Below are 14,404 nucleotides of genomic sequence, written 5' to 3'. Positions count from 1 at the left end.
AAATTTAGTATGATTAAATGATTGAGAAAATAACGAAATCAGTTTGTATATCACTACAATGATGTAAGGTAATCTTTTGATTTTTGAATTGGGTATTTCTGTAGGTCTATAGAAGTTGCTAGTAAAGAAAAATGAGTAATTAATTTGAAAATGAGTAATTCATAAAAATATGAGTAAGTTTCCCTATAGGAATACTCCCTATGTTCTTATGCCACGATTTCAAGAAAGCTTTGTTCAATTTCTTTGATTGTGCAACTGTTTGAAAGTTTATGTACCGGTAACTAACCGGTTCTCCTGCTATATAATTTGAAGACAATAGTTAGAATGGGTTTTTTTTAAAGAAACGGTAAAAGCAGGAATATGTAAAAATCACCGTGGAATTAGTAGCACCAAGGCAGGGATACGAAACTAGTGCAGGATGAAATTTTCTTCTTCCTGTAACTTTCTTAATTGAAAGATAGAGGGAAAGTTGAAATAAGGAGTTATCGTTTCCTCTTAATAACTTTTGAATTGAAAGTTTTTTGATATTTGCAGTAATTTAGAAAATACGAGTTGACTTCTAAATTCGACTGCTTTTTTAACCTAAACCCGACTGCGTTTATGACATCATGTTGGAAGCCTTTCATCATTTGCAAATTCTGCTACCCTCTGAGATCCAATCATTCTGAAATCAGGGAAGAAAATGGTGATGGATTTTATTTATACGAAAAGGGATTTTATTTTCACCTTAGTGCCTTATTATATTAATTTCTATAATACTACTGGTAGCATTTAAGATAATGAAATGTTTTTAAATGATTTTTGCATTTTGAATTACTTAATTCTTTTATCTAATTACAGATATAAAATTAAAATTCAGTAATTCATTGTACACGAGTCAGACTCATCGTTGTAAGCGAAGGGGTTTAATAACGTTCCCATTAACTTTCATTTAGGACAATCAGAATTATTGGTTGTTAACTGTGAACTTTATAGAAAATAAATCTTGTTCTTCATCATTTGCTTGTTGCAAAAGAACAAATAAATCAACTTTCTATATCCCAGGCAGAAAAAAAAAAGGGGAAAAAAAAAAGAAGAAGAAAAAAGTTTGAGATTTTTCTATTGTTAAGTTTAAAATTGAGAACCATTATGTGGCCTGTAACCAATAAGGCGGCGCCATCTAGTGGGTACAACAAATATCCCATCTTCTTGTGTCGTATCTAAAAACATTTAAATGACTATAGCTGTAAAGCGACGTGGGAAATTTTAAAACGTTTAAATTCTGTACTTTTAAATCTAATTTTTTAACATTTTAATCATAAAATAATGAAGTAATTTATAAATGAATTCATATACAAATTGAAATTAAAATATCTATAAAACATTTTCATAAAATTAGCATTAAAGCATCGAATAAAACTAATGTATAATTAATTACCACTTTGTTAAATTTTTACAATTAATTACAAAGTAAAAAGATTACTCTTTTTCTGAATTATCGCTAATAAATTATTGATATTACTAATCGAGATGAATGGAGAATTTTGTAGTATTAAAACAGTTGCATACTTGGAGCATACCTTTCTTATTTTGTTGATATTTAGATTTTCTACTACATTCTTCACAGATTCTTTTTTTTTTTAATAATAACAACGCATAATTACACGAAAAAATAAAAGGCATTGTCAAGCAAATTCAACAAAGTGCATGATTTCTAGAAAACGTTTCATGAAACCAATAGAATGGTCCTCTCAAAGCTTTCTCACATATACTCTAATAAATGTGTTATCTATAAAACGCCTTACATGATACTGCCATTAATCCCTAAATATCGACCTTTGGCGGGAATTTAATATTGGTATTGCCTCTATCGTGTGATCCTTGGAGAGTTTCTTGGCGATTCATTCCTAACATAGTATCCAAAAATCAAATTTGTGTTTTATGCCTGTTTCGTACAATCATTTGAAACCAAAATTTGACATAGAATTACAACTGTAATCACAAAATCACATACCAAACTTGATATAGTTAAATTATTGCGTTTTTGAATGACAGGCTTCTGAAACTGAACACCTTACTGAATTAGGTCGAAATTTGACAAGCCTACATTGTAGATGTTAAATCCGCGTACCGAATTTATCCGCCAAGCTCTCCTCATTTTGTAGATATCGCGTTAACTTATATTCGATCAGACGCACAGGTAGACTTTCTCTAAATAGAATTTGCTCAAAATTTGAGAGAAAACTACAAATTTGGTCTAAAGAACGTGTATCAAATTTCATTCTTCTTGCTCAAAGCCCTTTTGATTTAACTTTGTCACAGACAGACTGACATTAACGCCACTGTACATCCCCGAATGCGGAGCGGAGCCCTGAAGGCTCCTTGTCGGTTGTGTGGATGCACGTCACAGACAGACAAACAGATAGACAAACAGACATAATGCAAAAAATGTTTTTTTATTTTTTTTATTCAAAGGGGTCTGAAACGTGGAGATTTGTTAAAATCTCGAGTTCGATTTTTTTTTTACGGTTGTAGTATATTCTCTACATTTCGTATACGACAAATTAAAAAATAAACAACCTTTGTCTATATTAATAAGAATGGGAAATGTGTGCTTGTGCTTGTGAGTTTTGACTCTCTCCAGGAGAGACCATTAGGCTTATCAGACCATGGTACCAGATTTAGCGCAGATATGTTCAAGAAATTGGGAAAGGATTTATTATTAAAGATTTTAAATATTTAAAACTAAATGAAATGTAGACATTTTTCCTACTTAATTCACGTAAGCAGTTACGGAAATGGAGGTATTTTCTAACTTTTAAAAAATTAAATATATTCCTTTCCATGATACCAACTTAGTCACCCTGTAAATTTTTTAAATTTGAATAAATTTTTAAATACATTTTTATGTTTATTTTACAGCAGTATAATAATTTCTGTAATAACACTCCACTGGCTTTCGTTCTTGCTACAAATATTACATTGTTGTGGATCAAGATATGTAGTTGTAGCTTATTTTTTACTTTCTTATATAAGAAGTATAGAGAAAATATTCTAATCGTTAAAAAATTCGAGCTTGACATTTTTGACAAATCTTCACATTATAGATTTCTCTTAGTTCGAAAAATACATATTTGGAAAATGTCTGTCTGTCTGTGATCGAGTTAATTAAAAAACGAATTGAGTTAGATGGATATAATTTGGTAAATGATCTTTGCATCAAATTTGTAGTTTCCGATCAAATTTTGAGCAAAATCTATTCAGAGAAAATCTGGCTGTCCGTCTGATCGAATCTAAGCTAACACGAGAAGTTACAAAAAGAAGAGGTATGGATAAAATTCAAATTTTGATCTAAATCCAATAATAGATTACCTGTCTGTCGGTCTGTATTTTCAGAAACATATAAATACGGTAAATCAAAAACATTCTGGCTTTAAATATATCAAATTTCGGATTTTGTGATCGCAGTTGCAGTTCGGTGATAAATTTTGGTTTCAATCGTTTGGGAAAAAAATGCCTCTGGAACATAAATTCACCTTTATTAGAAAATATGCGAGAAAGTTTTGAAGAGACCATTCAGGTTGGTTCATAGAGGTAGAAGATCATGCTGAGTAGCCATCATTATAAGGCACACTTTTCAAATTAGAAATTTTATTGTATTTATAATTAAGGCTTAACTGCAGAAATATGCAAATAAGAAAATTATTTTAAAGCACGTCCCTTTTTTAAAACGCTGCATTGCTTTCCTGTAATATATTTGAATGTATTAAATATTATTTTTCTTATAATATGGATATCACTTTTTTATTGTATTACACTGAATTTTTTGGAATAAATTAAAGAAACTTCAAAAATATTACATAAATTAGAAACGCAATCCGTAGTATACAGAAAAAAATCTGCGAAGCTGAACGTTTCTATTTTTTTATCTTTTTATTTGTAAAAATAATGTTTAATTTCTACCAAAAAAAAGTTATTAGACATAATTTAATTTATTCGATTTCAAATCAGAATTCAAATTTTAGATGAGATAACAGAAAATAAATTAGGAAAATGCATAGCATAATGTAGATTTAAAGGTGTGAGGCTTCGGAAATAGCACCATTCAAATGTTTATCGAATTTGAAGTTTAAAAATATCTTACTTGAGGAAGCCATTAAGAAGTTACAAGTTACATAAGATATTTAATGCACATTTTTAGGACCATTAATCTCTGCGTGCCAGTTGGTCGACAAGGGAGACTAATTAGTAATATAAATTTAAATTTTCTTTAATATGATATATATGTGGGAAAAGGCAACGACCAGCATTAATATGTGAAATATATTTATTAAGATTAAAGGAGAAAAGATGAAACATTACTACATAGAACATAAAAGATACATGAGCGTGAGCTGCACGTCTTGCAGTCTCACTGCCCAACTCTCGTCTGCCAATAATGGCGGGAAAGCATCACGTGATTAATGACGTGCGCAACATGGCCAACATGGCGCCATACAGGATACGAGATCTGTCAGCGCTTCCCACATATATATATATAGCATAAAGCATACATACATGTTTACTTATAAATATGTGCATGTATGACGCATACTTGAAAGTTTAAAACATTTCTGACGGACAGAATATATTTGTCGTAAGATGTGTTTGAAATAAATTTCATAAAACCAAGTTTAAAAAATATTCTTCTTTTAATTTCTAAAAAGACTTTTTTTTCCTACTTTTTAGCTATTTTTCGGTTTCCATTTTAAAATATGTTATTATAAACTTTAAAAACTCACTATATTATCGTAATTTTTTTTTTTAATTTTCTGCAAGAGGACTCAACTGGTATAGAATCAAAATTGAATTTCTAATTTTAGATAAACTGATTACAGGAATTATTAAAGTAACGAGTCATCATGAAGCAGACACAAGAGTGCCAAATTCTGAAGCCAAATTTTTAAACTAGTGGAGATGGTTTCCTAAAAATGTTTGAATACTCTCTAATAAAGATTCTTATTACAGAGAACGCCTCGCACGACACTAGTGTACAATAATTATGGAATATTAACCTTTCACGCGAATTACATAAACTATCAATTTTTATCTATCCTCTGATCCTTGGCTAGTTTTTTGGCGGTTAATCCTAGCATGCGATTAATAGCATCTAAAAATCGAATTAAAAGCATGTTTTCCAAGCCGAATCAAATTTGAATCAAAAATTTGACACAAAACTATACTCGCCAATTGAATATTTAAGTCGCTGCGTGTTTGAATTTTTACATGCTTCTGAAAATGCAGATTGCCATGGCTAACCTCGTGTTTATTTGGTTCAAAATTTGATAGGTGTCTACAATAAAAATATTAAATCTGTACATCGCATTTTATCCATCAGGCTCTTTTTATTTTGTAGCCATCCTATTAATTTTCATTCGAATAGCCGGACTGAAAGACTTTCTCTGAACTGATTTCGCTGAAAAATTGACAGATGTCTACAAATTTGAGGTAGTATACCAAATTTCATTCGTCTAACTTAAAGAGTTTCACAAACAGACCGACTGACATAATGCTGAAATTGTCTTTTTCGAACGGAAGGAGGTTTGAAACTTGAAGATTTGTCAACATCGTGAATTCGAATTTCTTGATGATTACAATACTTTCTTTTTACTTTGTATACGAAGTAAATATGAGTAAAAAGTATGCAAAAATTACTTAGAGAAAGAGATAAACAAATGAGAAAACATAATTATAGGTCTTTTGAAAAATGGGAGATATTAAGGAAATGGATTTAAAAAATTTATTACTAAATCCATATTAGAAAATTATTAGAATATGGATTGAGAAATTAAGAAAAGAAATTTGAAATGCATAGAAAGGTAGATTTACTTTTGAATGTAGTGTGTATAGTAAAAATGTTATATAATGCAAGACTGGAAATTTTTTTATCCTTCTCTGAAGATCAAATACGTTTCAGCCTGAGATTTTTCACATAAGTGCCGGTGACTCTCGCATCGTACCTCACCACCCTGGAGGATCTCGAAATCTTTATTTCGTGCATTGTAGTACTAAACAGAGGTCTAACTTATGAGACTGAGTATAGAGAAGAGGTCTCAGAGTGACATTGAGATTTTATAAAAGTCCTGTGTTACGCCCACAAATCAAAATTTAAAATTTAAAATCATAAACACTCAAAGATGAGTTTTAGTAAAATGTGTAATACATTCAGCAGAAATTTCCTAACCTCGATTGTTCTCACATACTCATATGACATGGTGTGCTTTGTGATTAGCTTCGTAGTTGACTGAAGAAAATGAAATATACCTTCAAAATATTTGCCTGTGTTTCATCCAAAATTTATAGAGAGAGTGAAGTCTCTGGTCATCATATACAAATATTCTTCTTAAGTGCGTTATATTTTTGAATTATGGTTTTTGTGGATACATGCGTAAACTATGAAACCACAGATGGATTTTCGAATGGTTTTGTTCACATACACAATAGATTTCACATTTGTAAATTTCCTCCATAATAACTATAGTGTGAAACAAATATGCCGTGTTGGGTTATAAAAAACGTTTCAAATTTTATAGGTCTTGTTCATTACAATTTTTTTTACACAAACTAACAAAGTAAACATTAAAAAAAAAATTCACTCACGAAGAAATTTCAAATAACATTTATTTAATATTAAGGTGAATTATTTTAAATAAATATAATACTTTCTCTTTTTTTTTCTTTACTTATTTGTGTATAAGAAAGATAAAAAGGAGGAAAATGGCCCACAGAAGACGGATGTCCAAGCGTTTCCGCTAAAAGAAGCAAATATACGAATTTCGATTATCATTTTTTCTAAAGCCCACTTTCGCAATGCCTTTTTTGTGCATTCCCAAATTATGAACGTCGTACCCCCGGAGCCTCCTGGCGTTCCAACAAGATAACAACCCCCCACGAAAATCCTCAGAAATCTTCCTGTGACCTCATACTTCTTCCAAAATCAGTGGGGCCCCTTCTATCCCTCGTCCCAACGACCCTCTTTCAAAAAGTAGGGGGGTGCCTCATTCGTGGGCCCCTTGCACTCGATGGCATTGTCTTTATGTCTGTCGTCCAATGAGGCCTGAAAAGAGGGCTCCGCACCCCTTAACGGGTGGGATCCGGCTTGCCTCATGCGGAGAGGAATTGCGAAACCGAAGAGGGCCGGTGCACTCGGCCCTTTTGGTCGCCCCCTTTCGAAGCGGTTGAGAATTGCTCAATATAAGTTGCAGCAGCACTTCTGGGCTGCTTCAGAATAGATGAAAGGCAGAAATTTTGTCAGCTGCCGTTTTTATTGGGAAATTATAGGAGGGGATTCTTGGAGAGGGGGCGAAGATTAGGCTTGGTACCAGCTTTTCTCATTTTACTTAGATTTTTAAGAAAATTATCAAAAGAACAGAATGTTTGGGGTGCACTCTGCGTGAATGCGTTCTCAGTGGCTAAAACTTCTCGTATACAGAAGACATTTCGCTATCGAGGGGAAAAAATTGTTCGCATATAAAACTAATATTACTGAAAAGCTAATTTTCTTCTTTTTTTTATTGTTAAGGGAGTAAAAATTACTTTTGTGCAATAATTTGCTCCAACGTTATTGAAAAAATTTCGATAAATTTTTAAATTTTGATTCATTTTCAGCAGAAATATTGGATTCATTTTTAATTAAAAATCATTTAAAATTTTGAAAATTCGAAGAATAAATTCTCTAGCGAGCATTTACTGCATTCCCAAATTAGCATCTCTAAATCCAACAGAGCGATTTGTACGATTTTCGTTTCATGGATCACTTAATTTGCAGATTGAGTCCAGCCAATTATCATGTTACAAACCAGAAGAGTGCCGGCCTTTAGCAGATTGAAGCAATTTCACCGAATTGGAATTGCCTTTCTCAGCAGAATCCTTCTCATTTTCAGCTCACTTTAGTGACATTACCGTAGTCGAATCAAACAGATTAAATGTCCTACACGAATTTTCAGAAAGTGACAAAATTGACTTCAAGAACTATTTTTTATTACTTTCTCCTGTACAAAGTTTTGAGAGAATATTATAAAGGTCAAAAACTTCGAATTCGAGATTTTGACGAATCTACACATTTTAGGCCTCCCCGAGTTTGAAAAAAACATTTGTGGCATTATGTCAATTTGTCTGTGTGTAATAAAGATAACTCAAAAACTCATTGAGCTAGACGGATGAAATTTGGTACATGATATTTACATCAAATTGGTAGATTTTTATGAAATTCCATGTAAAATTCATTTAGAGGAATGTAAGTTAGACGTTTGTTCGAATACAAGAAAACTACAAAATAAAGAGAGATGGATAAAATTCGGTACACATGTTTAATATTAATATTGTAGACACCTGTCAAATTTTGAGTCAAATCCAAATAGGAGTTGAATGTCTGTCTGTCTGCATTTGCAGAAACATGTAAACGCGATGGCTTAAATATATCAAATTTGGTACGTGATTTTGTGATTATAACTGTAGTTTTGGAATAAACGGTTCTTAAACAAAAATTCGATTTTTGGATGTTATTAATCGCTAAAAAACTCTCCAAGGTCACACGATTAATTTAGTAAAAATGTCAAATTCTAACTAAAGGTTAATCTCTCGTAACAACTGTCCGCCAATGTCACACAAGGCGTTCTCTGGAATTTTATTTTTATTAGAGAGTGCGCGACAAAGTTTTGGAAAGACCACTTCCACTGCTTTTAATTTTAATTTTATTTTTATTTTCATTCATTGAGCTTCGCCCCTTCTTAGGCCGACTCCTAACAAAAATAAGAAACTATGTATATATACTCTTGAATAATACAGAAAAATTAAAAATGAGTGCAAAAATTCTTTTTGTAAAAAAATAAAAATAGTTCTAATAATGTATTACTGTTTAAAATCAAACCGGGGATTACTTTTATTGACTACTTTACTCTTAATTTCTACATTATTCATTAATAAAATAAATCTACATATCTATTACTACAAATTTTGACAAATAAAATAAATCTAGATATTTTTTAATAAAAAATTTTACAAATTTCTTTTGACGTCCGTTTTATTTCAGAAGATAAGCAATTAAAAAAAGCATATATTCAGAAACCTCATGAAATTTTTAAAAAAAGATTCACGAAATCATTATTAAAATAAAAGTGAGGATGGCGAGAGAAATATCAATTTATGCTTATTGTCTTACATCTCATAGACAGAGATGCATTTTGAATCATTCATCGATATTTGTGTTTAACATCATGCTATATGATTGATATTTTCCTGAGATATTGTTTCAAATATTTAATTACTTTCATACAAAACTGATCTGCTTGGTTTTAAACTGTATTTTTGCATGAATTTTGAGAAATATAAGTAACGAATTATTTTAGATTTCGTCATGATTATTATGGTATGAAATGTTGTGTTTAGACATACATTCAAAAATCTGGGAAGATACTTATTTAAAACGTCCTGTTAAGATATGTATCTATGAAACATTCTTCTAAATGCACATTGGAAATCTAATTATAATGTATGTTGTACTAATTTTTTTCAAAAAAAAAAAATGCACATTTTTATTGATAAAAAAAATGGAAAAAAAAGTTGAAAGTAAAGAAATTTCGATCTTAGCTTATTACAGTGGTACTTGAGAAATTCTAAAATGTTTAATTTAAATTCTTTGTAATTTTTTCTGTGTTTTATTGAATTTCCTATTAAATGAATGCTAAAATCTATAAATATAAAATTAAAAAGCGGTTTGTTTTTTGTTTGAACCTTACACTATATCACATGTATAACGAATTCGAATGAAATTTAACAGACATATTTTTATCTCTTTATAGAATTGAGTACATTGCGTGTTACTCTACTGTGGGAAGTGAACCGGATTTAAAAGGTAATTTTCAACATTTTCCCGCCAAGCCCTCGGAACATGTTAACGCACAAAAAACGGCTTTCACACATTCTTAAAATTCCATAGAGAAATTTTTCAGTGACCTCAGTTCATTTCCGTTCGAATATTTCTTTAAATTTTAATCAAATTTCCAAAGTTAATTTAAACATAATTTGTTACTATTCTTTTTCTTTGAAATATTGAATCTATTTCATTGTTTTATATAATGCATGTCTTTCGTCAGCTTTTCTAACGTTAAAAACAAATTGTTCTCTTTGAATATTTCCACTTTTGCTTTTATTTATATTGTATATTTTAATACGCATGAGCAGTAATGTATACTTAATAACTGCCTTTTAAAATTATAGCAATTTCATTATTCGTTTCACTTAATTATATAACTATTTCATATTTTGCACTTTTAAATTTACAAAATACTTTAAACCAATTTTTTTAAAAATTGCCTCACATTTGAAACAGGTTTTCCCAGGCTGTCTCCGTTCATGGTCTCATTATCTCAATTTTTCAGAAAAGATTTCTTGCCATTTTGGATATGCATTCACTAATTATACTTTAAGTATAAGCAAAGTATTCTTATTCGAAATCGAGATTTTGAAGAATCTCCACGTTTTAGATCACCCTAAATTCGAAAAAAAAAATTGTCATTATGTCTATTCTAGACTATCTAAAACCCTTTGAGCTAGACGGATGAAACTTGGTATAAGTTCTTTGTAGATTTCTATCAGATTTTCAGCAAAATCAATCCAGAGGAAGCCGACCGGCTGTTCGAATATGAATTAACAAAATAATTACAAAACGAAAAGAGCTAAATAGACAAAATCCAGCTTACAAATTTGATATCTATAGTATAGGCGGCTATCAAATATTGAGCCAAATCCAACAAAGGGTTGACCGTCTGTAAAACTGTGCTTTCAGACACATGTAAACGCCATAACTCAAAAACGCAAATGTATCAAATTTGACTTTGTGATTTTATGGCTACAATTGTAGTTCTGAATCAAATTTTTATTTCAATCGGTTCGGAAAAACGCATCTAAAATACAAATTTGATATTCGGATACTATTAACCTCATGCCAAGAATTTATCGTCAAAAACCTCGCCAAGTGTTACTCGATAGATTCAGTAAAAATGCTAAATTGACGCCAAAGGTTAATATTTCCTAATTATTGTACGCCAGTGTCATGCAAGGCATTTTCTTGGAAAGCATCGTTAGAGAAAGTTTCACTCCCGCTGATTTTGTATTATGAAAAGGAACTTTTTTTCCCACTGCTTTTAATCCTTTTGTATTTTGAAAATTCTTTAAAGAAAAATTTTCTTTTTTCAACCAAATTTCTTCACTGAAACGACAGTGGAATTTTTTTTAAATTAAAATTACAAGCTATATTTAATTATTTTTATAGAGATTTTAGAGAATAAAATTTAAATTGTATTCAATTCTGATATGAGGGTGCATAGTTCTCTTTGAATCATTGGTGCATCCTAGTTTTGAATCTTAGAAATGGAGAAATTAATAGCAGCTATTTTGGATTCAAAAAATAACTATTCTGTAACACAAAAAGTTTAGTATCATGTAGGACTAACATATATAACAACTAAGGAATATTTTTCTTTTAGTACATAAGATCCCAAGAATTTATCAAACACATTGGATTAAATAAAAATTAAAGAAATATTTTTTTTTTTAATTCTTTCATTTGTTTACCAAATAGAAGGATATTATTTGTTATCAAAAATACGAGAAAAAAAAGGATTCAAATTTTAGTGGGAATACATTAAATAAATCGAGATGTCAATTAGACATTTATAATGCTTTGTAATTTTTAATGTATAGTCAAGATTTTAATTTCTATGATAGTCATTGTGATTGAATTTTATTGTTTTCTTTCACGTTTTCCCCTTCCATATTAAAAGAAGGCTAATGAAACACTTAAAAGCTTGTAAAAGTTGGCTTCATAATGCATATAAATATCATATAATCTTACTGTAAAACTTTTCTCAAATTCGCAATCATAGTGTCCACTTGTATCGATTCAAAATCGATTGATTTCCTCGTATTTAAGTTCTAAAAATTCTAAACTATTGCAAAGTCATCTGGAATATATAACTGCACTGAATATCAGAATAAGCATATAAGAGAAGGAGTCAAGAATGGAATGTAAAATTTCATCATTGCACATATGAAACAAGGCAATTGAAATAAAATCGTATCAAAGATCGGAAAAAGAAAGGTAAAAAATTCGACTGTTCCTACAAAACAGCATAACGATATTGTTCCAAATATTTATTTCTACTTTCTGATATAAGAAGAAAAAGTTATCATTAAAAAAGGGAATAAAAATTGATTTGCAATGAATTTTAAGACCTCGCTGTGCCTGAAAAACAATTTTGAACTTTACCCATCTGACTATCTCTATGTGTATGTGAGCATGATCAGGCAAAGGAATGAAACTCGAGATAAGGTAACACTTTCAAAATTTTCAATCACAAGGAGATTTTGGGTCAAATTCGGTAACTGTCGCTATATCAATTAAAAAAAAAACACTAAGTACTCAAATTCCCAACTTATCTTCTTCACCGACGTGACAGTTCCAGATGTGCCTTGGCCTTCCTCGGAATCCCATTCTATGCCGTCCTGTTCTCGGCTAAAGTCTTCAAGTTTATCACCTCAATAGTTTTCAAGCGTTTTTCCAGGGAGTCAATCCACCTAAGTTTTGGTCTCCCTATTTTGCGGGTACCAGATGATTTGGCCAAAAAGATCTTTTTAGTTTCTCGATTATCATAAAATCTCATTAAGTGTCCTCACCATTTAATCTTCTGTATTAAAATTCCAACTGGTTAGAAACAATTTATTATCTAATCTTTGTATTAAAAATATATGATCTTTTTTCAGCCAAATCTGTGAAAAGGAAAAAAACTTTGCAAAATGCGTTCTTCGCTTTCTTTATTATATTTTGATGTTACACAAGAATATAATATACAATATGTTAGAAAACCGAAAGGACAACAATTTCAATTCTATTTTTATAGTATCCAAAAGTTAGAAAGATAAGCAGTACATCCAGGCAGAAGTGTCCAACATGAAACAGCACACTTTTACTAAAATTCCATCAAAATATTCGGCCACAAGACAATCATGAATCTGCAATTTTCAAACCCCGTCTCACTATACCTTAACCGAGTCCAAAGAATCATTTCGGGAATTATGTCTGGCTGGCTGTCAGTATAGTAACTCAAAAATGCAATGATCTAAACAAATGAAAATCGATGCTTTTTTACAATCAAATTTTCACATATCTGGACGAAATCTGTTTACAAGAAGTCTGGCTGTCTGTCACTGAGAGATAAACAACAAAGAAATATATCACAAAGCGCTTGATAGATAATTTTTTATATATGGCTTTGGCATCAGAATTGCAATTGTGTATCAAATGGATGAATTCGTAAGCGGATTCACAACCTATCGGTTTCGCCCATATGTGAATGCCGTGATGAATGCACGCAACGACTTAAATGAATGTAATTCGATTATCAAAAATGTTAATCCATTTTCAACGTCAAATTTTAGGCCCAATCCATTGAAATCATCAAAACGCATATTCAATTCTCTCCCTTCCTCAGTATTACCTAGTACAAAACGTGTCATTTGTGTGAGTATACTCAAAATTTGAAAAGAGAATACATCTATTTTTAATATCAGATGTCACGTGCTTGTCGAGGTATATCCGTACGTGGCTTTCTTGTGGATTTTTACGTGTGTGATATCCACACACGTGATTCTTTGTGCAGCGTTCTCTTTATTCTTCCTTTAAGAAGGAATAAAGAGAACGCGCTATGTTGAGTTAGTATATGCCGTTTACCAGCACAGTGTGAAGTTTATACTAGCTTGTTTTTGCCATTATCGGGATCAAATCAGCCGTGAGTAGTATTAGTGTAGTACAAGTAGTAGTAGAACAAGTATAGTGAAAATGACAAAAATACAAGAACCAGAATTATATTATTTGTCGTTTGGTGGTATCATGTCAGCCTTGGTAAGGGCGGCAAAAGTAAAACAACAGCACATTTATAAAGCAAAATGAAATGTCGTTGATCTTTAATCAATAAATGTATAATTCTGTGTACTCTTAATATCATTGTCTTAACATAGTACATGTTTTTTTGGAGGTTTAAAAACAGATGTGCCCAACAAATACTACTTCAAAGTAGCACTTAGTACAGTTCTCGAATAACGGATATTACCTAAACGCGGCAAGAAGGGTGATAGTAGGTGTCGAGGGGAGCAATAAATTGTGTAAAACGTGGTATTACAACCACGTTAAGTCGGTGAATATCGCAGATATATATTTTCTGTGTTTTCAAGTCTGCTGTTGTAGAACATGTGTTCATATCTGATGAAACGCTAGCATATTTTCCCATCGAGGTATTTTAAGTACCACAATACTTTGTTGGACTTGTTGAACATGTTGCATGGACTGCACTGTCTCTGAATAAGAATTTCATCTATTTCTTCTTTTAAG

This window comes from Argiope bruennichi, chromosome 6 (genome assembly GCF_947563725.1).
Source record: "Argiope bruennichi chromosome 6, qqArgBrue1.1, whole genome shotgun sequence".
NCBI lineage: Eukaryota > Metazoa > Arthropoda > Arachnida > Araneae > Araneidae > Argiope > Argiope bruennichi.
The sequence above is the reverse complement of the archived record's forward strand: the minus strand, read 5'-3'. Positions refer to the sequence as shown.